Source organism: Phoxinus phoxinus, assembly GCF_949152265.1.
Source record: "Phoxinus phoxinus genome assembly, chromosome: 5".
In the NCBI taxonomy this organism is placed as follows: domain Eukaryota; kingdom Metazoa; phylum Chordata; class Actinopteri; order Cypriniformes; family Leuciscidae; genus Phoxinus; species Phoxinus phoxinus.
Window position 1 is genome coordinate 17,384,423 of NC_136880.1, and position 25,383 is coordinate 17,409,805.

Here is a 25,383-nt window from a genome sequence, read left to right on the forward strand (position 1 = left end):
AACCCATAGCGCAGAAAGGCTTGACAGTGTCTTTTGTGTAATTATTTGCCTGTTTGGGAAGTTATAATTATAGATTTAACTTTTTAATGATGTTGAAAGAACAGGAACGAAATATTATTAATTTCAAGTGAGGTATGGAGAACTACAGTATCTATTTGGACAAGATTTCTGGACCGTGGAAGGTAAAGTTGGCAAAATTAGCTTGTGTGGGAAATATTGACATTGGGATCTCTCCAGGTCTAGAGTTAAAGGAAGCTTTCATTTGTGTATTACCATATTTGGAAGACCTCTCTGGACAAAACTTCTCTTCCTTTTGTCATTATTCCCTCCAGTGAATTTTCAGCATTATCCAAATGTCACAGGATATTCAACTCAAAAACCAAAATCAAAGTGTGGGCCTATCCCACTGACAAATTCTAGGTTCTGTAAAAGTTAAGCTAAATTGACATGATTTGGTGCATGATGATGACTATGGAAAGTTGTTTTTCTTATCATTATGATAATTTTAGGGATTTATGTATGCTGTCAATGCAACACAGTTATAACATTTAATGTTAAAACCAGTCCTACTTCCTGTTAGTCCATAAGTTCTACTTAAGTCGGCCAAAAATAACTATATTCAATTAATTGCATTTAACATACATTTAATACATTTTAATTGAATTGCCATTTATTTGTCCAAAAAGATTACGTTCAGGTCAAACTTTATATTAGTTCCATAAAAATGAACAAGTATGCTAGAGTGTACTTCTTTTTTTCCACAAGGGCAGTTCTTGATAAAGGCATACAAATGTGCAAGAGGAGTATTCAGATATTTGGCAGATAAAAAGCAAGATGACAAATGTATGTATGAATGTATCATGACCGCAGTATGATTTATGAGCAGTTTGGTCGTTGATAAATTACTCACAGCAAATGCATTTCAGACTATGGTGTATTGAATTACATGAGAATATGTAAACAAACCGCTCAATCCTGTGATTAGATGAAACTCAGACCAGTGTTCAGAAGCACAGTGTCATATGTGTGGCGTCTTTCTGTATTTTCAGAATGAGTTACCACAACAAATGAAGTCTAGACACACCATTTTCAGAGACCAATCAAGGCTGATGTCAGCTGACTATACCGGTTAAGCACTGCTTACAGAATCAGCTTTTTTTACTCCTAACTATCTCTCTCTGTTTACAATTTCCTGGATGCTTGTGTAGAAACCTTGGCTGCTCACAGCAATGCAAGTCAAAATGCGTTTCTGAATTAACCTTTTTGAATGGGAGCGCACGCAGGACCAGATTTTATATGGTCTATGATTGGTTGCAACCCACCACCTGTAACAGAGACACCGTCATCAACACCAGACATCATCACTCCGCCCACTCGTTCCCATTCCCCTGAGTACTAATCACCATCACCTGTCCTCACCACCTGCACATCATCATCCCGCATCACCCGCTCCCTTCTTATACCACACTCCTTCACTCTGCCAGTTGTCTGGTCTCGTCGTTGCACTACCGACTACCTGACTCCTTCTCTGAGATCGCTATCCACCTACCTGATTACCAACGAACTACTTACCTTCATCATACTTCCACCAGGACCATCTTCCGTCTTCTTCAGTCAGTCACCCGGTTCCCTCTGTCCGCCTTCTGTCATCTGGATCCTTCATCAAACTCCAAACCTGCCACAGATAAGAGACTGGTTCACTTTCATCATCAAAACTCATCAGAAACTGTTTACATCCGGTTACTCACCTGCTACCTTTTACCATAACATTACTGTTCAATAAACACTGTTTACGTTACCTGTTCGTCTCCTTCTGCTCTGTGACAGAAGACCAGACCACAATGCAAGATCCAACAGGTGACGGCGGAGTGGAAGCTTCAGCGTTGGCTGGAGCCGCGAACATCATTCCACCTGTCATTTCCCCAGCCATCAGTTCTTCTTCTTCGGCTTCTTCATCTGCCTCTGTATGTCCCATGGCCCGACCAGCGACCTACTCTGGCGAGGAGGGGGAGTGCAGCGGGTTTTTGCTTCAATGTGAGTTGTTTATGGAGTTGCAAGCTCCACTGTTCACCTCGGATAGAGCGAAAATCGCGTTCGTTATCTCACTTCTCGCTGGACGTGCAATTCTCTGGGCCCGGGCTCTTTGGGATGCGAAAGGAACAGTCATTCAGTCATTCTCCCATTTCATCACTCACTTCCGGGAGGTTTTCTCTCAAGCATCAAATGAACTGTCAATCCACGATCAACTATTCCGTCTACGGCAGGGTAAATCTTCTGTTGCTGACTATGCCCTTCAATTCCGCACACTGGCCGCCAGCAGCGGATGGAATGAAACAGCCTTGATCACCGCCTATCGACAGGGTTTGAACCCGGATATCTGTTTACAGCTGGCGATCTACGATGATCATATCGGAGTTGAAGGTCTCATTCAGCGCTCCATTCGAGTGGCTCAACGTCGCTCGGCCTGCTTCCTGAATAACCCTGTTCTGCCTCCTCCTCCTCCTCGCTCAGCAACCGTGGTTAGTTCAGTCAGTCCTCCAGTACCAGAACCTATGGAAGTGGATTCCACTCATCTATCTTCAACTGAACGCCAGCGCCGCATCCTTAATAACTTATGTCTGTACTGTGGAGCGGCTGGTCATCTTCTCCTCTCCTGTCCTGTTCGCCCTCTATGGCCGGCGGTGAGTTCAGTTCGCCTTCCATCACCCATTTCATCTATGAAGTACACCCCTGTAATACTCACTCATGCCAAACAATCTGTTTCAGCGAAAGCGTTGATCGATTCCGGTGCCGCTGGCAACTTCATTTCCTTAACCACTCTACAGAAATTGCATGCTCGACGCCAGAATAACCCTCAGATTCTTCAAGTTCAAACCATCCTGGGAAAACCGCTAGGCCGCGGACAGATTCGTCACTGCAGTCCGGAAATCACTGTTCGCATTGGATGCCTGCACGAAGAGAAACTTTCCTTTCTGGTACTGGAGGGCTCGACCGCTGACATCATCCTGGGACGCCCGTGGCTCGAATATCACGAACCCACCATCTGCTGGTCCTCCGGTGAGATCTGCCAGTGGGGGGAGAACTGCTTCTCTCACTGCCTACCCTCCATCAATAAGATTACTCCTTCTTCTGTAGAGTCTCCCAAGATCCCCATTAACTCCACTTCAGTAGAAAGTCCTCCCACTGGTGAACATCTCGAGATTCCCAGCGCCTACCGGGCGTTCCAGGATGTCTTCAGCAAGCAGCTGGCCACCAAACTTCCTCCTCATCGGCCATGGGACTGTGCGATCGACCTGCTGCCTGGGGCCACGGCACCCCGAGGAAAGATCTATCCGTTGTCCATCCCGGAGCAGAAGGCCATGGAGGAGTACATCAAAGAGGCTCTGCAACAGGGATACATTCAGACATCTACCTCCCCTGCCACTTCCAGCTTCTTCTTTGTGGGAAAAAAGGACGGAGGCTTGCGCCCCTGTATTGATTATCGTACCCTCAACAACTCTACAGTCAAGTTCAGATATCCTCTTCCTCTGGTCCCCGCCGCCCTGGAACAACTGCGTGGAGCCCACGTTTTCTCAAAACTGGACCTCCGAAGTGCTTACAATCTGATCCGTATTCGAAAAGGTGACGAGTGGAAGACAGCCTTCATTACCCCTGCTGGCCACTATGAGTACCGGGTCATGCCTTTCGGATTGTCCAACGCTCCTGCAGTATTCCAGGGCTTCATGAACGAGATCCTCAGAGACTTCCTGCAGCGGTTTGTTATCGTGTACATTGATGACAAACTCATATATTCTGCCAACCTGTCCGAACACGTTCTTCATGTGAAACAAGTCTTACAACGCCTCCGTGATAACCAGCTTTTCCTCAAACTTGAGAAGTGTGAGTTCCATCTGGACACAGTCCATTTCCAGGGATATGTCATCAGTCAACAGGGAATTACTATGGACCAGAGGAAGGTGGAGGCCGTATCCAACTGGCCGTTACCTACCAACATCAAGGAACTTCAACACTTTCTCGGATTCGCCAACTTTTACCGCAGATTCATCCAGAACTTCAGTAAGATCAGTGCTCCCATCACATCCATGCTCAAGAAAGGGGCCAAGTCTCTGTCCTGGACCGCGGAAGCCACCAATGCCTTCAAGAAGCTTAAAGCGTCCTTCAGTTCCGCTCCTACCCTCCTTCATCCGAACCCAGATCTTCCGTTTCTCGTCGAGGTAGACGCCTCAACCACCGGGGTAGGAGCGGTTCTCTCCCAGCGGCAGGGGAAGCCTCTAAAACTCCATCCATGTGCCTTCTATTCCAAGAAACTGTCCCCGGCGGAGCAGAACTATGACGTCGGAAACAGAGAACTGCTGGCCATCAAGCTGGCATTGGAAGACTGGAGACACTGGCTGGAGGGAGCGAAACATCCATTTGAGGTCATCACGGATCACCGTAACTTAGAGTATCTTCGAGACGCTAAAAGACTCAACTCCCGTCAAGCCCGCTGGTCCTTATTCTTCACCCGGTTTAACTTCAAGGTAACCTATCGACCAGGGGACAAGAACGTGAAAGCTGACTCACTCTGTCGTCAGTTCCAACCGGATTCTGTAAACTCCAATCCTGAACCTATTCTCCCTCCAGCCATGCTAGTCAGTCCCATTAAGTGGAAACTGGATGACCTCATCGCCGAAGCCACTCTCACCGAACCTGCTCCGCCGGGAGGTCCTGAGGGGCGGACTTATGTTCCGTCCCGTTTACGTCCGTCCCTCATGGACTCAGTGCACACCTCTCCGGGCTCTGGACACCCAGGCAGCCAGCTGACCCTCTCGCTCCTTCAACAACGCTACTGGTGGCCCAATATGACCCAGAATGTCTCCCGATACGTCAAGGGATGTGCAGTCTGCGCTATGGCTAAGGTTCCTCGTCGCCTCCCTGAGGGAAAACTCGTTCCTCTACCATTACCCACCAGGCCCTGGTCTCATCTCGGAGTGGACTTCATAACCGATCTTCCATCGTCTGACTCTCAGACCTGCGTTTTGGTGGTAGTAGACCGTTTCTCCAAAGGCTGCAAGTTAATCCCTCTACCTGGTCTGCCCACCGCACTTGAAACAGCCGAAACCCTCTTCAGCCAGGTGTTCAGACACTTCGGCCTCCCCGAAGACATCGTATCTGACCGAGGATCTCAGTTCATCTCCCGTGTTTGGAAGGCCTTCTTCAACCTGCTGGGAGTTTCTGTAAGCCTAACATCTGGATATCATCCTCAATCGAACGGTCAATCTGAGAGGAAGATACAGGAGATCGGGAGATACCTGCGGTCATATTGCCACGATCATCAGGACTGCTGGAGTCGTTACCTGCCCTGGGCCGAGTATGCACAGAACTCCCTCCAACAGTCCACCACGGGTTTGACCCCATTCCAGTGCATACTCGGCTACCAACCTCCTCTGTTTCCCTGGTCAGGCGAACCATCGGACGTTCCAGCAGTCCATCATTGGTTCCAGGAGAGCGAGAGGGTCTGGGACTCAGCTCATATTCATCTCCAAAGGGCAGTTCGTAGACACAAGAGCCAGGCCGATACCAGAAGACGCACTACTCCGGTGTACCAACCTGGACAGAAGGTCTGGCTCTCCACCCGGGACATCCGTCTACGACTGCCCTGCCGTAAGCTGAGTCCCCGCTACATAGGTCCGTTCGCCATACAGAGGCAGATCAATGATGTCACCTACCGTTTGTCACTACCCTCACACTACCGAATCTCACCTTCATTCCACGTGTCTCTGTTAAAGCCTTACACTAACCCTCTGATCCCTATCTCTGCAGAATCTGGTGTTGATGACGTACCTCCTCCTCCTCCTGTGGACCCTGCAGACGACAACATCTATCAAGTTCAAGGCATACTCGACTCCCGACGTCGGGGCGGCCACCTGGAGTACCTCGTGGATTGGGAGGGCTGTGGTCCTGAGGAAAGGTGTTGGGTACCTCGTGATGACATCCTAGACCCATCTCTTCTTCAGGACTTCCATGCTGCTCATCCCAACCGTCCAGCACCTCGAGGTCGTGGTCGTCCCCGTCGTCGGTCTTTTCCGCCATCAGGAGCTGGCCGTGGAGGGGGGGGGGTACTGTAACAGAGACACCGTCATCAACACCAGACATCATCACTCCGCCCACTCGTTCCCATTCCCCTGAGTACTAATCACCATCACCTGTCCTCACCACCTGCACATCATCATCCCGCATCACCCGCTCCCTTCTTATACCACACTCCTTCACTCTGCCAGTTGTCTGGTCTCGTCGTTGCACTACCGACTACCTGACTCCTTCTCTGAGATCGCTATCAACCTACCTGATTACCAACGAACTACTTACCTTCATCATACTTCCACCAGGACCATCTTCCGTCTTCTTCAGTCAGTCACCCGGTTCCCTCTGTCCGCCTTCTGTCATCTGGATCCTTCATCAAACTCCAAACCTGCCACAGATAAGAGACTGGTTCACTTTCATCATCAAAACTCATCAGAAACTGTTTACATCCGGTTACTCACCTGCTACCTTTTACCATAACATTACTGTTCAATAAACACTGTTTACGTTACCTGTTCGTCTCCTTCTGCTCTGTGACACCACCTATCTCATGTATGATGGAATGAGGCATGTAAAAACCTCTCTTCATCTTGGTTGGAGAAAAAGTCTCTACCTTTTACTTAAAGGACAGAAGCGTCTTCACCTCACATTGAGGGAAAAAGGACGTGGTCGAACTGGATTATTTTATGAAGCCAGCACAATGGGGTTGGAATGACTTCTTTAAAGCATGAACTTAATTATTGAAAATAAACTTGAAGGAAAATTTTTAAATTTAAATGATTGCAAAATGCACTTTTTAAAAGTGTACTTAAGTGTGTTAAACATAGTTATGAAAGTGTACTCTCTTTAAGTAGTGGCATTTTATTTCATTAATATTATGTTACATGCAATACCCTTGTGAAAAAGAAATGTGCTGTTGGATATGCATTATTAATTGTATTGAATATGCACTAAAATAAGTATATTTAAGAAGAAAAAAAAGTGGCCTGGCAGACAACATAATATTAATGAAATAAAATGCCAATACAATTAAAGGGGTCATGACATGAGAAACCAAATTTGCCTTGATCTTTTGGTATATAAAAGGGCCTTTGTACCATTAAAACGTCCTGCAAGTTTCATAGCTTCAGACGTCCTCCCCATTATAAACGAATCATTTATTTAATCAAGCTCTAAATACAGCTCATTCTGGATCCATGGTAAGAAGTGACGTCACGGTACGAAGTGACGTACCAGCGTTTGCATATAGACCGCCTCCACAGCACAAGACAACTACGCTTAAAGCGCAAGACAACTACGCTCATTTCGTATCATTGTCGCGCCCGCGCGCTGCGCGCCTCACAAGTGTTCAGTCGACGGACAGCGAGTGGGTCTGTGTACAGGGAAATTACGATGCCACGCAGATGTGCTGTTCCTGGCTGTGGACAAACAACATCTTTGAATACGTTGCGAAAGATCCAGTCGTCAGGGAAAAATGGATGCACTTTATTTTTCGTCACGGCAGTGTTAGTTTAAGCGTTTGTTCTATACATTTGAAGGATGACTGTTTTGAGAACAAATCCCAAAATGATGCTGGCTTTGCCAGAAAACTGTTGCTCAAAGATAAGTCCGTGCCGACTATTCTGGGCTCAAGAACGACGACGCAAACTGTAAGTAATGTATATTAAAACTTTAAACTACTTTTTAAATACGCTGAATCCGCAAATGTTCTGGCTGGGGGTGTTAATAACTGATGCATAGGCACTGACGTTAGCCAATCATAACAGTGGGTGTTAACACTGAACTCTTAAAGGGGAAACACCCCCAAAACAGACTGTTTGAATCAGAGGATGAGAAACAGGGTGGGAAAAGGTCATAAATCACTACATTTTAAAAGTAAAAAAAAAAAAAAACTATAGTAATACTATGATTGCACCTAAGGGAACATAATAATAAAGTAAAAAAAAACATGTCATGACCCCTTTAAAACGTTATCAGCAAGATGGCAGAAAACTCTACATTTATTGTCTATTACAGTACCACCCACTGCTGCTGCAACCAACGACGGAAATGAGTGCAGTTACAATAGCTAAATATGTGAGAGAGCGCTGCTATAGTGTGACGATATTGTATTTAGTTAAGCACTAGTTAAACACAAAACTAGTTAGCACATCATTTGTAATTGAAAGGGTTTAATGACAATATATGGTTATGGTTACACTTAAAATAGAGATGATAAAAAATGTAAAATATTACCTGAGGGATAGATAGAGAGAGAGGCTTCAGAAAAGAAAAGAGAGAAAATGCCAAAGCAAAGAAGAGCCAGCGAAAAGAAGACAGGAAAAAAGAAGAGACCAGAGACAAAAGCCCCAGCGAAAAGAAGAGCCAGAGAATCAAAGAGACTTATCAACTATTACAATCTTCTTTTATCCCTTCCTTGACCATGTGACTGTAACCCAAATGGTGAGACATTCAAACTGACCAAATAGAAATGATAATGTACTAAAGCTGTGACAATTAGAAGACACCCGATGTCCACATATCTTGGGCTACAGGCCTTGAACACTATCAATACCTCTGGCTTTAGGAATTCCATATAGTCCTTGGGGTTGAGAAAGAGGCAGGGGTTGAAACAGTAAAAGCAAATGTCTTTGTTCATTTTCAAATATCTTTGATTATTTTCAAATTACAAGAGCAAGCCAGCACCCAAGAACCAGAATCCATGCAAGTTGAATCCAGTCGTCTTCATATAGCATAGCGACGGCTGACCCAGGGGTTATGCTTATATTGTGGCTTTGTTGGGCATATGATTTGTTCATGCCCAATTTGTCCTCCAGTTCCTCTGGTGAGTTTTGTCAAAACTCCATGAGTTAGTTCTGCTCCACTTACTTCCAAAGTGCTCATTACTGTCTTCAGTGTATCTATTTCAGTTACCGCCCTTATTTACTCTGGGTCAGCTGGAAACTTTATCTCCAGGGCCCTCTGCCGTCAACTCAATCTCCAAAAGACCTTCAACGAGAGGAGTTGCCAAGCCCATTCCATAACTGGCAAACCCTTAATCCAGTTTGAAGTGGGGAGGTGACTGTTTTCCATCCTGTTTTCCAGAAATGAAAGCTTTAGCATAAGTTCTGCCGGGAAGACTCAATTACTTCGTCAACTTTTGCTTCACTTCTATCCAATCATATTCTTATGCTCACTGTATAAAAGCTCGGTACTTACACATGTTTGAGTTTGCAGATACTGAAGCGACGATTACCCCCATCCTCCCCACCACCACCAGGATGGTCCTGTCCATACCTCCCGGGGGGGTCGGCTTTGCCCCTGCCTTCATCTTCAGGCAGGAATTGCAGATCCGATACCCTCGGATATTATGCACTACGGACAGGGCCTACGCCAAATTACTTTGTATATTATCAGCTTGCTGAGCTGTCAATAAATGTACGATTGTTGAATTAATTCTCCCGAGTCTTTCTGGTAGAACTGCCTTTAAAACTCTCCTGTCCAGTTCAACCTGTTCCTGTGAACTCCACACCCATTGAAAGCCCTCTCGAGAAGCAATCAGTGGAGATTCCAGAGTGTTATTCCGACTTCAGTGGTGTGTTCTTTCCCAAGAAAGCTTCCCAACTTCCACCTCATAGACCATGGGACTGTGCTATCGATATCATTCCAGGTGAGTCAGTGCCCAGAGGAAGAATTTACCCACTGTCCATTCCTGAACAGAAGGCCATGGATAAATACACCCAGGAAGCTCTCCAACAGGGCTACATTCAACCATCCACATCCCCTGCTGCATCCAGTTTCTTCTTTGTGGCTAAGAAGGACGGAGTCTTGCGGCCCTGTATTGATTATCATTCCCTAAACAAGATCACCATAAAGTTCAGATGCAACCTCTTCCTCTTGTTTCTGCAGCCCTTGAACACCTCAGAGGAGCCACCATCTTAATTAAGCTGGACCTCCGTAGCGCTTATCTGATCAGATTTCGCAATGGAGATAAGTGGAAAACAGCCTTTGTGACCCCTACAGGCCACTTTGAGTATTGTGTTATTCCATTTACTCAACGTGTTGACCTGCATATTGAAGCAGGACAATATATGGTTATGGTTATATTTCCGTAGCATTACCGGTCCATTAACATCCCTACTCCGAGGTAAGCCCAAGTCTCTGTCCTGGTCAACTCGATACCTCAAAGACCTTTCAGCAGTTGAAGCAAACTTCCTTTCGATTTTTCCTTTCGATCACCCCTTCATGGTATTGACTGATCATAAGAACCTCCGATATCTTCAGGAAGCCAAACGTCTTAACCCACGTCAAACTCGATGGGCTCTCTTTTATACTAGTTTCAATTTCCAAATCTCCTATCGTTCTAGGTGACAAGAATGGAAGAGCAATGCACTATCCTGAATTCATGCACCTGAAGATGCTCCTGAATCTTCCAAGCCCATTCTGAATCCTGAGGTAATCACGATTCATAACCAGTGGTCTCAAGATGAAAACCCAGCCAGTGTCTTGGAAGATCCTCTACCGGCGTGCCCACCAGGTCGTCAACACATTCCTCAAAATCAACGCTACAACCTCATCCACTCCGCACATTCTTCAGTGGGCAATGGACACTGCCACTGCCAATCAAACCCTCTTGCTCTCGCTGCTACAAGATCGCTTTTGTGGCCCAGTATGGCCAGAGATGTCAGAAGGGGGTGTATGGAGAAGGGGTGTACACTAGAATGTTCATTGTGGTTGATCACTTTCCAAATCTTGCCGGTTAATTCCCCTCAAGGGATTGCCCATTGCCATGGAAACAGCTATTGTTCAATCACGTATTTCATCACTATGGTCTTCCAAAATACATAGTGTCAGATCGTGGACCCCAGCTCATCTCTAAAGTCTGGAAGGCCTTCTTCCAGGTCCTAGATGTGATCGTAAGTCTGTCATCGGACTACCATCCTCAAACCAATTGGCAATCCTTTTCGTCCAGGCAATCATGCGATTCCTTCGTACCTCCACCTTCACTTCCTCACAATGCTCACTCTCACGGAGTACTGATTACAACCACTTGTCACCAATCACCTCACTCCTCAGCACCCTCTACAAAAGCCTGCACCACACACACCATGAATGTCTAGTCTCGACTAGGACTCACCTAAGTTGTAAATTTTCCTTACCTGAGATACCTACCTCCATGTTGTTCTCCTTGTCTCCAATCCAGCCAGTCACCAGTTTCCAATCTCCAGTTCTCCAACTCTGTGTAAGAGGAAACATCTAATTAGTTCAATACTCAGCGTTATACTGGTGTGTAGTGTGCGTGTGGTACAACATACCTGTGTTCTAATGCTTCATCTTCATCATTGTCTTCATGGTTGTTGTCTACCTGTTTTAATAAAACTTGTTAATTGTTACTCACTACTTCTGCGAGTCTGTGTTTCCTGACACCTGCTACAATTTTAAAATGTTATTATTTATCGAAGTTATCTATTGTTACTATTATGTATTGTAGTTATCTATTGTTACTATTATTTATTGTAGTTATCTATTAAGTCTAGGCGTATCCCTACAGTTCTGGCAGTTTTCACAGTTTTAGTGTGCTTTGTAATTCAGTAAATCACACATTATATTTGATAAACTAAAAATATTTCACTATTTATATATTTAGTTTCATATAAAATTTAAGAATTGAAGTTCTACCAGAAAGACTCGGGAGAATAAATACTGAGGCCATTAACATTTATTAAGAGCTCACCAAGCAATCACGTTATTTGGCGTAGGCCCTTGCTTGCAATCCTAGGGTTCGGACTCTGCATATCCTGCCTGAAAACGAAGGTAGGGGCGCAGCCGACCCCCTGCAAAGTAAAGGAAGGGGCCATCTGGTGGTGGTGGGGTTAATGGAGGAGAAAGACATCTTGGTGTCATGTGGAGGATGGAGGGAAGGACCCGTCTTGGTGGTGTTGGGGAGGATGAAGGGAAGGTCCCATCTTGGAGGTGGTGGGAAGGGTGGAGGTGAATGGAGAGGCAGCATCTGCGAACTCAGACGTGTGTAAGTACCAACCTTTTATACCAAAAGTATTAGGATATGATTGGATAGATGAGAAGGTAATAAGTTACATAACAATTGAGTCTTCCCGACAGGACTTGCGCTAGAGCTTCATTTCAGTGCATTTCCTGCAAATAACCCAATGATCATTGATTTAAGAGAGAAAATCTTAAATCTGATCAAATATTCTTAGCAATTGTTCCAATATACAAAAAAAAAAAATACAAAAAAAAACACTTGCATGCTCAAAGATGACTCACTTGATTCAAATCTTGAGATGACTTCCATTTTCATAATGCGTAAGACACATAGATTTAGTATTTAAAATCACATCCAATCTGTTTTCTTGCATTCAATTTGTGTACTCTCCTTCAAGACAAGCTCCTTAGCTCAAACATGCTCCACCTCACTGATTACTATTGAGCGGATTAGGATTAGAAAGCAGCGCTACTTTTTTAATGATATTGTGACTTATGTTCCTGTTGAAGAGTTTGGCAGCATAATACAATCTTCTGAGAGAAGATCTTGGTGAAGTCATAGATATTGTCCATATTAATGTGTGTTCAGACACTAAACACAAAAAATCTCCAATAAATGTCATCAAAATGATAAATAATGGATATTTTTATATTATTTTATTTTTTGTTTCTGAACACAAGCTGTATTAAGGACACTTCTCTCTATCACCCAAGAGTTAAGAAGTTTTGAAACTGCTTTGCAGTATGTATGTTTCTGACAGAGTGGTGAAGGACAATTTCAGGGAAATTAAATTAGTGTGCCCTTTTGAGCCCCCTAAGTCTATGCTTGGGTTCAGTGTCTGTTCCTAAGACTTGATTTCCCCAGACAACACAGTACTTCATATTGTGCATCTTGAATAATCCTTAATCTTAGAGTTTTTTTTTTTTTTTTTGCATTTTGTTGCTTCAGACACTATTGGTTGCATACAAAAATATCAGTGTTGCTTTGCTTTAATTAATTCACTATCAACATCATCTTGGTATTATTCCATTTAATTAATTATTTTATGTCACAAGGCTCATGTTATTCATTTCAATAATTTGAATAATTCACAGTCAGAGGCTCAGGTAGTTATTGCATGCATCCTTCACAATAAGGTTTTCATGTCTGCTGTATTTTCATGAATAGTTATGGGGAATGGTTCAGATGAGGGGGCTTTAGTAATGAGAGCAATAAGCTGAGGATACACGTCTTCGCAGCACTCTGAAAATAACCCCTCATAAAAATGACTGTTTTCAGCATGCTCAAACATTCATCTTACATGGGAAAATCGGATGGTAACAACATTTAAAATCACAATTAAATATTCATTGAAAGCATCAGTGAATTCAGCAGAAATTCCTTGACCAATGAACCCATCACATTCTTCTGTGGTTCCATGTTCCTCACATCACAGTACTGCTTCGAAAATTATATATTTGTGTAGCTAGGGAAATAATGTAGTTATGGCCATTTACCCTAATACTGTATTCCTTCTTATTATTTTCTTATTTATTACTTAATTTACCTGGTTACACTTTATTTGAACTTAAGACATTATACTTACTATTTTGGACATTGCTACAAACTATGCAACTGTATACTAACTCTCATTAATTTGAATGTACATGTCAACTACCTGTTATTATAGTAGTAGACTGTTAGGTTAGGGTTAGGGTTAGTAGAATAAGCTAACATGTACTTGCAAAGTTAATCATAGTCAGAAGAATGTCTGTTGAGGGAGCATCAAAATAAAATGTTAGCGGATTTCAAGCAGAAAACCCACTAATATGACTGGTAATGACTGTTATTACTTAGAATGTCTAAAGTATACGATCAAAAATTATCACTATAAATGTAAAAATAGTGCTGCTGGAAAAGTAAATAGATATGTGAATCTAAACTAGAACATATATGCAGGAGCAGTTGGTGTAATTTCTGTCCACTCACTCAACTGTAGGCAATGTATAATTGTGCAACTTATTACAGAAGCTGATAGTAAATCAAAAAAACATAACAGTAATAAATTCAGCAGTATAGCTGAAATGGCAAAAAAATACAAATCATTCTGAACATTCTAACTGGGGTAATATGTCTTGAGGAATTTCTTGGTTCTGAAGCAATTTGCAGGAAAACTAAATGAGACTGTTTAAATAAATAAGTTGAGTGCACTAACACAAAAACCAAAGTAGACCTGATTTAGATAGATAGCAAATAATACTAATATACTATTAATAATATATAAACATATATATATAGTATGTCACGTCAGCAGGTTGTGTAAACACACTCGAAGAGGAAGACGAGAGAAACAAGTAATCTTTAATAATCCCCACAGGTTAAGTTGTCCAACACCGAGTCAAGTGGTCCAACACAAAGTTCAGTGGTCCAACACAGAGTTAAGTGGTCCAACACAGAGTTAAGTGGTCCAACACAGAGTTAAGTGGTCCAACACAGAGTTAAGTGGTCCAACACAGAGTTAAGTGGTCCAACACAGAGTTCGGTGGTCCAACACAGAGTTCCGTGGTCCAACACAGAGTTCCGTGGTCCAACATAGAGTTCCGTGGTCCAACACAGAGTTCCGTGGTCCAACACAGAGTTCCGTGGTCCAACACAGAGTTCCGTGGTCCAACAGAGTTAAGTGGTCCAACACAGAGTTAAGTGGTCCAACACAGAGTTAAGTGGTCCAACACAGAGTTCCGTGGTCCAACACAGAGTTAAGTGGTCCAACACAGAGTTAAGTGGTCCAACACAGAGTTAAGTGGTCCAACACAGAGTTAAGTGGTCCAACACAGAGTTAAGTGGTCCAACACAGAGTTAAGTGGTCCAACACAGAGTTCCGTGGTCCAACACAGAGTTAAGTGGTCCAACACAGAGTTCCGTGGTCCAACACAGAGTTAAGTGGTCCAACACAGAGTTCCGTGGTCCAACACAGAGTTAAGTGGTCCAACACAGAGTTAAGTGGTCCAACACAGAGTTCCGTGGTCCAACACAGAGTTAAGTGGTCCAACACAGAGTTAAGTGGTCCAACACAGAGTTAAGTGGTCCAACACAGAGTTAAGTGGTCCAACACAGAGTTCCGTGGTCCAACACAGAGTTAAGTGGTCCAACACAGAGTTCCGTGGTCCAACACAGAGTTCCGTGGTCCAACACAGAGTTAAGTGGTCCAACACAGAGTTAAGTGGTCCAACACAGAGTTAAGTGGTCCAACACAGAGTTCCGTGGTCCAACACAGAGTTAAGTGGTCCAACACAGAGTTAAGTGGTCCAACACAGAGTTCGGTGGTCCAACACAGAGTTCGGTTGTCCAACACAGAGTTAAGTGGTCCAACACAGAGTTCCGTGGTCCAACACAGAGTTAAGTGGTCCAACACAGAGTTAAGTGGTCCAACACAGAGTTCCGTGGTCCAACACAGAGTTAAGTGGTCCAACACAGAGTTAAGTGGTCCAACACAGAGTTCCGTGGTCCAACACAGAGTTAAGTGGTCCAACACAGAGTTAAGTGGTCCAACACAGAGTTAAGTGGTCCAACACAGAGTTAAGTGGTCCAACACAGAGTTAAGTGGTCCAACACAGAGTTAAGTGGTCCAACACAGAGTTCCGTGGTCCAACACAGAGTTAAGTGGTCCAACACAGAGTTCCGTGGTCCAACACAGAGTTAAGTGGTCCAACACAGAGTTCAGTGGTCCAACACAGAGTTAAGTGGTCCAACACAGAGTTAAGTGGTCCAACACAGAGTTCCGTGGTCCAACACAGAGTTAAGTGGTCCAACACAGAGTTAAGTGGTCCAACACAGAGTTAAGTGGTCCAACACAGAGTTCGGTGGTCCAACACAGAGTTTGGTGGTCCAACACAGAGTTCGGTTGTCCAACACAGAGTTCGGTTGTCCAACACAGAGTTCGGTGGTCCAACACAGAGTTAAGTGGTCCAACACAGAGTTCCGTGGTCCAACACAGAGTTAAGTGGTCCAACACAGAGTTAAGTGGTCCAACACAGAGTTCCGTGGTCCAACACAGAGTTAAGTGGTCCAACACAGAGTTAAGTGGTCCAACACAGAGTTCCGTGGTCCAACACAGAGTTAAGTGGTCCAACACAGAGTTCCGTGGTCCAACACAGAGTTAAGTGGTCCAACACAGAGTTCCGTGGTCCAACACAGAGTTAAGTGGTCCAACACAGAGTTAAGTGGTCCAACACAGAGTTAAGTGGTCCAACACAGAGTTCCGTGGTCCAACACAGAGTTAAGTGGTCCAACACAGAGTTAAGTGGTCCAACACAGAGTTCCGTGGTCCAACACAGAGTTAAGTGGTCCAACACAGAGTTCCGTGGTCCAACACAGAGTTCCGTGGTCCAACACAGAGTTAAGTGGTCCAACACAGAGTTAAGTGGTCCAACACAGAGTTCCGTGGTCCAACACAGAGTTAAGTGGTCCAACACAGAGTTAAGTGGTCCAACACAGAGTTAAGTGGTCCAACACAGAGTTAAGTGGTCCAACACAGAGTTAAGTGGTCCAACACAGAGTTCCGTGGTCCAACACAGAGTTCCGTGGTCCAACACAGAGTTAAGTGGTCCAACACAGAGTTAAGTGGTCCAACACAGAGTTCCGTGGTCCAACACAGAACAGAACTGAACTTAAATAGTGAGAGGACAACGAGATGATTGATAGGTGTGCAGATGAATCTAATGAGTGTCTACGACAACAAACTAATAAGGAAGAACGGACTGATTGAAAACAAGAGTCCATGTGGTGTGAGAGTGTGACAGTAATTGAAGTCATCCATATTTTTCATATATTTTTCTGAAAGAGAAAGCCTGTAAATTATAAAAGGCACACAGTATTTTTGTTAGCATTGGATGTGTCCTGAATGACAAACACAGTCGCAAATGGAATTGATCTGACACTCAACAAACACAACACTGACACTGCATTGAAAAGCAATCAATGCAATTTTAATTTACTCCTAAGTTATATTTGTCTGCATTTGCCCCCAGTCTCTCAGGGTTTGTCCATCACTGTTAGCCTTGAGTCAGCCAGAGAAAGGTGGAGTGCTGAGCAATCTCATTCCATACCGGCGGCGGGGCCTGGGTGAATTGCATGCTGGGCCTGGGAGGATAGAAACAGGCTTTTTCTGCACATTCACTCTCATTTTCTCTACATAAAAACTTTTCCAATAGCACCTCATTTTATGATGAAACTTTGAAAGTCATTTTTAGGAAGCAGATCTACTTTTAAAAATAAACAAACCAATCTAGGGTGAATTCAGGTAAATTGGGTCACTTTTTGACAGTGGCCTCAATTCACTTTCACAGACCACCCATAGTCTGTTCACAGACAGTCTGATGCATATTTCTCACAAAACTGGAAGCACTAATCTGCATAAGATACTGTTCTGGTCTAGAATAAGGTGCAGTGAGACCCAAGCCTCATGCTGTTTAGTGAAATTTCTACCCTATACATGTTACATGTGGTAAATTGAGAACAATTCTGCATGATTTATCATATTGTAAAACATGTACAGTAACTCCTCCGGTTTGCATTGCTCTGAGCGAGATTCAAACTGGCGTCAATGGATTCAAATGTCTATGGATTAATCAATGCAGGACAGATGCAACTCTAAGTAACTTTATATTTATCTAACACACCAACCCGGTCATACTAAATGCGTCTCTGTAGCACGCAGTGTGTTTATCGTGCAATTTATACGCGGAAATTAGTTTTTACGTGCATAGGAGCATGGGTTGGTTAGGGTAGGTTTAGTAGTGATGTGGGGTGCGTGTGTATTATACGTTTGGGTAGAATTAGTGGTGTGGGATGCGTGTATTACACGCAATGAAGTGCGTATCAAATGCACGCAAAAACTGCGTATCGTATGCATGTAAAACTCATTTTCGCGTATAAATTGCACGATAAACAATGTGTGCTATAGAGACACATTTTCATGAGATCAGGCTGAACACACATACAAATAAAGCTTAGAAAATCAGGAATCCTATAAAACAATTGAAGTAAAAACTATAAAGTATGACTTTTCGTTTTATTTTTTACTAATTCTTGGGAGCTAGGACAAACATCTCACAACTTCCCATTATTATGATATTTTTATTTTTAAATAGCACAATTAAATTATTCAGAAATAACCACTAGACTGCTTTTAACAAGTATGTAATTTGATTTTCTCTTTATCAAAATTATGATACATTATGATTCACTGTACCCCAAAACCATCTGTCCTCGCTCAGAAGGTAACTCAGTTCTTCGTATAGAATAATATACACAAACATAGTTTAACGATTCTCTATCCTTTATCCTGAATCTACTCTTTCTGTTTTTTGAAGTTGACTAATTTGAACCCAAACCATCCTGTAGTTTCAATTCATTCATTTAGATGACTTCTAAATTTCATAATATGTGACTATATTTTTTACCTATATTGAGTGATTGTCACAACTCAGTAGTGACAATCACACGCACAACAAGGAAGATGAAAGTTTAAAGCAGTCTTTAATCCACAGGTAATCCAGACAGTGACTGGCAGGGGAAACACAACCGACCATCGCCAATACCCGACTACCAAAGAATGAAACGCAAGAACTTATATACACAGGATAGTGATGGGAACACAGCTGAAAGAGATGATGAAATCAAATTAGTAATTAAGACAACAAAAAAGGCAGGGAGAAACGGTTCAAACGAAGTAAGAAGAACTAGCTGAATCCGTGACAGTGATAGTCAAAAAAGTGTATTATTATTTATTCATTTATTTTTAGTCCTGTGAGTTCATATCCTACAGTTAGATTAATTTCTTCACATCCCTAATGTAAAAGATTGCACACTGATCACCTGATTGCTTCGTTTCCACATTCTCCGGATGTGCGTTCAAATTTTCATCACCCAGTGTGCATGACTTGCATCATCAGCAGTAAATCTCTCATTTAAACGGGTCAAAAACTGCTCCTCCGTTCCACACCCCAGTACTGGATGCATAGGACATGAACATCTTATATAAAATGTGTTCTATAAATAATATTTTCCCCCCAAATGTTATATTTATAAAGGCCTTCCCCTTGTGCACAGATGGAGAGATGCACCAACATGTAAACAATGTTTAATTTAGAACACTTAAAAATGTTTTCCAACAGACGTGCCCTGTCAGTAGCTGAGGAGAAAACGTATGCCAGTCTGTCAAGAGCCGAACATGAGGCAGTAACAAGCATTTGTGCCCCCTGAGGCACCGGTGAGCAGGAAGACCAGCACCTAGTCTATTCCACAGTTTCTCCAAAGCAGCACCTGCCTCACGTGTTGTAGAAGCTCGTGTTGCATATAATGTGGAAAACTGAATATCACAGTAGACTAGTTCCCTTTCGAAAGCTACAATCGATGCTGCGCTGCTTAGCGCATTGGGAACGTCTTTAATCGTGACCTGCTGTGAATATAGTGTGTAAACACGTCGATGAAATCGACCGGAAGTGATATAGCCTCGGTCGGTGACGTCAACGGCGCGCACCCGCGACGCGAGGCTATAATTAGATGAGCCGCAGGTGCATCGTCAGGTCTTTTGTCTTCAGAGATCTCTCTGTGTTTGGTGTGCAAGCATTTATCTCCTCTCTATCTACTACAGATCTTTGTTAGGAGTTATTTAGTTTATCACTGACAGTGTGCAGATTTTCTCTTTCTCATCTCTCTACGATCTAAAAAGGAGAAAGAGAAATGTGTCGACGGAGTAAGCGCTGTGTCCCTCCATGTTCTCGTCCTATGTCAGAACTGGATACACAAGCTTACTGCTTTGTTTGTTTGGAAAAGAGCATGCTGCCCTTGCGTTTGAGCATGGTGAATTCGAGCACAGTGGAATGTTCACAGTTAAAGTGCTTCGCGTTCGCTTTGCTTATTTCAAAGGGGTGGCACCCACAATGCGATTGTGGGGCTCGCGTGTCGATCTGGCTGAGAAGCGAGAGACGGGTGCGTCCTTTTCGCTCGCTCTCTCTCCAGATCGCGATGTCCTTTTGCCTGACTACCGAAGCGTGCCTCGGCGCTTCTTCGGCTCGGGCAGAGGACATTTAATCTCGTGAGTTTGCCGCCTACGAGCGTTCCTCCCGTGATAATAAAAGGAGAACTGCTCGGGGCGATCGTTCGTGCAGTGGCCAGACTACACTGATCACAACAAAAAGACACTCAAAGATTATAAATAAAGATGTAAATATAATATATATATTTATACATGACGTGTCTTTGTGCCCTCGACGTCGACCAATTCGACTATCGCAGGTGCAAAGGCACGCGATTATATGATGCTGTCTCAGATTGGAGAGACGCGCGTAGCTTTCTCTCCCCTGGGATCGTATTATCACATGCATTTTCAGCGGGTCAGGCTGGTACCGCGCTGTACACTACAGGCATACCAGGCTGATCTTATGAAAGATTTAAATACAGCCTGTCATCCAGACCGTGTCTGATTGATATTTGGCTGTATTTATTGCTGATGAATTGAATGATGATGAGAAATCAGATATTCAATGCAATATATCAAATGCTTGTAATAATTTATTGTCTGGCTGTTCTTTGGCCACATTTAATTCTGAGTGATTAAATATTGTAAAAGCCATCTAAAAAATATATATATTATGATGGACTTTGAGAGTACCGACTCCGAGCACTTCTCTCGTTATGATAAAGCGTGTGAGAGGTTACTCGAGTTGGTGACTCGTGCAGTGGCCAGATTACAGCTAGACTGTCCTCCTTGAGGATCTCCATGACGTTAACTCGTGCATGGGGAAAACCTTATTCTTTGTGCCCTTGACGTCAATTTATTAGACTATCATGGGGGCATGTGCATACGATGATGCGCCAGTCCGAAGAGACGCTCGCTGGACGCTGGCTATCTCTTCTCTGTGGCTCATCGTCATTTAAGGAGTCAGCACTCCCCACCAAGCCGTGTATAATGTCATCCACGCTGGTGGGGGTCAGACTGGTGCTGCTCTGCACACTATGGCAGTGTTGCAGACGTACCAGGCTGATCTGATTTAAAAAAAAAGAGGGCTCAAAAGCAGAGTGTGGCGAGTTGCGTTCCCCCTCGTAATGACTGGGGACCGGTTTGTCGCGCTCAGCAGCCTCATAATATACCAGAGACAGAAATCCTGAGTTTTTTGTCCCAGGTCTGTGGGGGTGTGCCCCTCCGGGATAGGGCATGTAAAATACATCAATCAGCTCCTACCTGACACCCTCACGAAACCACTGTTACATCCCTGCCACCTTTGGTGATTCAGGGGGTAGCGGTGTCCAGCGAAATGTTGAAGGTTCTGTTGTTTCCTGTTATCGCCCAGGACACAGAACATTTAACATTCCCCCAATTCGAAGTATTAAATTTGGTACCCTTTAAGAGACTTTGGCAGTGTGAAAGCTACTGCCGAGTATCTCTTTTTGTGTCCTAAAGACAGTAAAAGGAATATGTTGCCCTCCTCGTTTTAACGGTGTGTTCCCACTACCATAAAACAGAAGTAGGCGCATCTGCTGTCACAAGAAAGAAATGGGGGACTGCGTCTGTTTTTAGATCTTTGAGGCTTGAACCGTTCCGTCAGAACGCTCAAGTTCAAGATGCTAACTATCAAGTAGATCGTGTTGCAAATTCAACATCATGATTGGATCTTCACGGCCGATCTTAAAGACGCATATTTTCACATAGAAATATTGCCACAACACAGGAAGTTCCCGAGGTTTGCTTTTGGGGGCGAAGCCTACCAATATCGGGTTCTTCCATTCGACCTAGCCATGTTACATAGACGATTGACTGATACTGGCACAGTCTCAGGAGCTTGCGCTTTCGACATCAATATCGATCCACGCTTCTCTCTATGGGGTTGAGTTGCAACGCTAAGAAGAGCGTTCACTCTCCAACGTGCTTGGGGTTTAAATGGGACTCTGTCACCATCGGGGGCACAACTGTCCCCCGCTTGTCAAGACCATTTTTTAACACCCTAAAGCAACATCTGGCTAGGTCAGGATAGGTCTCATGGCAGCTGCGTCCACAGGGATCCCTCTGGGCCTTTTGCACATGAGACCACTTCATTTGTGGCTCAAATTCCCCAAGGGCAAATAGAGGCAAGAGCACGCATTGGGTGCTTTGTGTCCTTTCTAAAAATCCATGTTTATGGTAAGTCACGCGCTGAACGCTTCGTGTACTTTCTAAAATCCATGTTTATGGTAAGGGTTACGCGCTGTAGCTTCGTTCCCTTTCTACGTGGTTCAGACCCCGGTTCCTCACCTTGGGTCCCACTCTTGGTGCGTCTTCTCGTCGCATAATGCTAACGACAGACGCCTGCCTGTCGGGCTGGGTAGCGGTCTTAAGTGATCGTCCAGCCCAAGGGTTTGGGGAGGCATCATCTTGACTAGCAAATCAATTGCCTCAAGTTGATGAAATATGTATTTCTGGCCCTGAAATACTTTCTCTCTCAGTTGAGAGGCTGTCATGTCCTAGGCTGTCATGTCCTAGTGCTAGAGCAGCAGCCTCTTACTTAAAATCACCAGGGAGGTCTACACTCACGCAATCTGTACAGAATAGTGAGGCAGATTTTCTCTGGGCCCAGGAAAAGTTCCTGTCACTCAGGGCAGTGTACATTTCCAGGGCATCTGAATGTGGGAGCAAATTTACTGTCCGGACAGAAATTACCAATGGGGGAGTGGAAATTCCACCCAGATGTAGTAAAACAGATCTGGATCAGATTTTATGAAGCGGAGGTGGACCTCTTCGCCGCCCAGCGGACAGCGCAATGTCTCCTCTTCTCTCTGAGTCACCCAGCCCCCTGGGTCTGGATGCGATTGCGCACACATGGCCCAAAATGCGCCTGTATGCGTTTCCTCCAGTGGCTCTGCTCCCAGGAGTTCTAGCCAGAGTTCGCCAGCAAGGGTCTTGCCTCTTACTGATAGCGCTGCGTTGGCCGAACAGAGTATGGTTCTTGGAGATATTTCTCTCCTCAACGGCTCGCCATGGGCGATTCTGGAGAGGAGGGATCTTCTCAGGCGGAGGGTACGATATTCCATCCCAGGCCCAACCTGTGGAATCTTCATGTTTGGCCCCTGATGGGTACCAACTGAGGGACACTGGGCTTTCGCCTGCCGTTATTGGGACCATTCTAAGTGTTAGGACTCCCTCCACTAGAAAGAGTTATGCCAACAAATGGGGTGTCTTTGAAAGGTGGTGTGTTGTACATAATGCAGATCCGGTCAACTGCCAGATTGCTTCAGTTCTGGATTTCCTGCAGGAAAAATTATCAACAGGTACATGCCCCGCCACTCTCAAGGTTTATGTGGTCGCTCTTTGGCTTGCCACGCCTTGGTTGACGGGGTGCCACTCGGGAGACATCCTCTGCTCGCTCGCTTCAATATTGGGGCCAGATGACTGAGGCCTCCCGTAAGAACCAAAGATCCCTTCGTGGGACTTAGCAATAGTCCTAGAGGGTCTGGTTGAGACCCCCTTTTTAACCTCTAGAGTCAGCGTCTGATAAACTTCTGACCATAAAGATGTTTTTTTCTTATGGCTATAACCTCTCTAAAAAGAATCGGGCACATGCAGGCTCTGTCAATATCGCCACCCTGCTTAGACTTTGCCCCAGGAATGGTGAAAGTGATTTTGCATCCTCATCCTGATTACCTGCCTAAGGTACCATTCTCGGCTGTACATCCGGTCACTCTAGAGGCCTTCTGCCTTCCACCGTTCACAACGCTGGAGCGGGAGAGATCTCACAGACTGTGTCCAGTCCGTGCCCTTCAGGCCTACGTCCACCGCACTAGCCAGTGGCGTAAGTCAGAGCAACTATTCGTTTGTTATGGGGGCAGCAACAGAGGTGCTGCCGCCACTAAACAGACCATGTCACATTGGGTCAGGGATGCTATTGCTCTTGCCTATGAGGCGCGCGGCCAAGCTTCGCCAACGGGTCTAAGGGCTCACTCCACCAGAGGGGTCGCCTCCTCTGCTGCCTTGGCAAGAGGTGCCCCCTTGCAGTTTGTTTGTGATGCGGCAGGCTGGTCCTCTCCGCACGCATTCATAAGATTTTATAGTTTGGATGTTCATACCACTCCGGGCTCTCACGTCCTTGAGTAGACATCGCAAGCTAATGTCTAGGGCTTTCCTACGTTTCTTGTGAGCACACCTACACAGCCGTAGGGAGTCCAGACACCTTCAAGCACGGCGGCGTGGGTATTCTCGTTCCCAATGCGCTAAGCAGCGCAGCATCGATTGTAGCTTTCGAAAGGGAACTTCTCCGGTTACTTAACTGTAACCTTGTTCCCTGAGAAAGCGGAACGAGATGCTGCGCTACTTTGCCGTGCTGATGATGTCCCAGGACTGCTCTTCAGACAAAATATCCTGACGATGCACCTGCGGCTCATCTAATTATAGCCTCGCGTCGCGGGTGCGCGCCGTTGACGTCACCGACCGAGGCTATATCACTTCCGGTCGATTTCATCGACGTGTTTACACACTATATTCACAGCAGGTCACGATTAAAGACGTTCCCAATGCGCTAAGCAGCGCAGCATCTCGTTCCGCTTTCTCAGGGAACAAGGTTACAGTTAAGTAACCGGAGAAGTTCTGCTGTCACATTAGCAAAATTGTGTTGAATTTACACGGACAAAAATGTTCATTGTCTTTTGTCAATGGTGTGGTAAATTGATGTATGAAGTACAGCTCACACAGAATGTGTTTCTGTTGTTCAACATAGTGAATCCACGTGACCAACTTCAACCAAAATCTGAAATTCCCAATCACATGGATTCCAATGGAAACAACAGCTATAAATGTGACAGACGGGATAGGTAACATTGTAGAATACGTAAAAATGACAACCTAGGTTTATCTTTGATGTAAAATCTGACAAAAAAAACATGTTAATAAAATAATAATAAAAAAAAAATGTTAGGAATGCGGTATATGTTGGTTTTCTAGCAATATTAGTGATTTGTAAATGTATCTATATTTGTCAATATTGGATATTTCAATGTTCATGCTCATTTCTTCTTTTATATTTACTGTGTTATCCTTCCTCTCATAATATTACATTTACTTATTTTTAAAATGCATTGCTTACTATATTTTTACTGTTCATTGTTTCACGATGCCTATACTTGTAAAACAACTGTTTACATTTTTTGCGTTTTATTTTGAAGTAATTTTGACAAAATAGTATAGGATTTTAATATCAGCCATTTTTCGGTTATCAGCAAAATCTTGAAAATAATTATCGGAAGTGCTAGAAAATGTGAGAAGCTTCCCATGTAATCACCCTTCTTGATGTTAGAGTGTTGTAGTTGGAATTGAGGAAAATAAAGTTTCC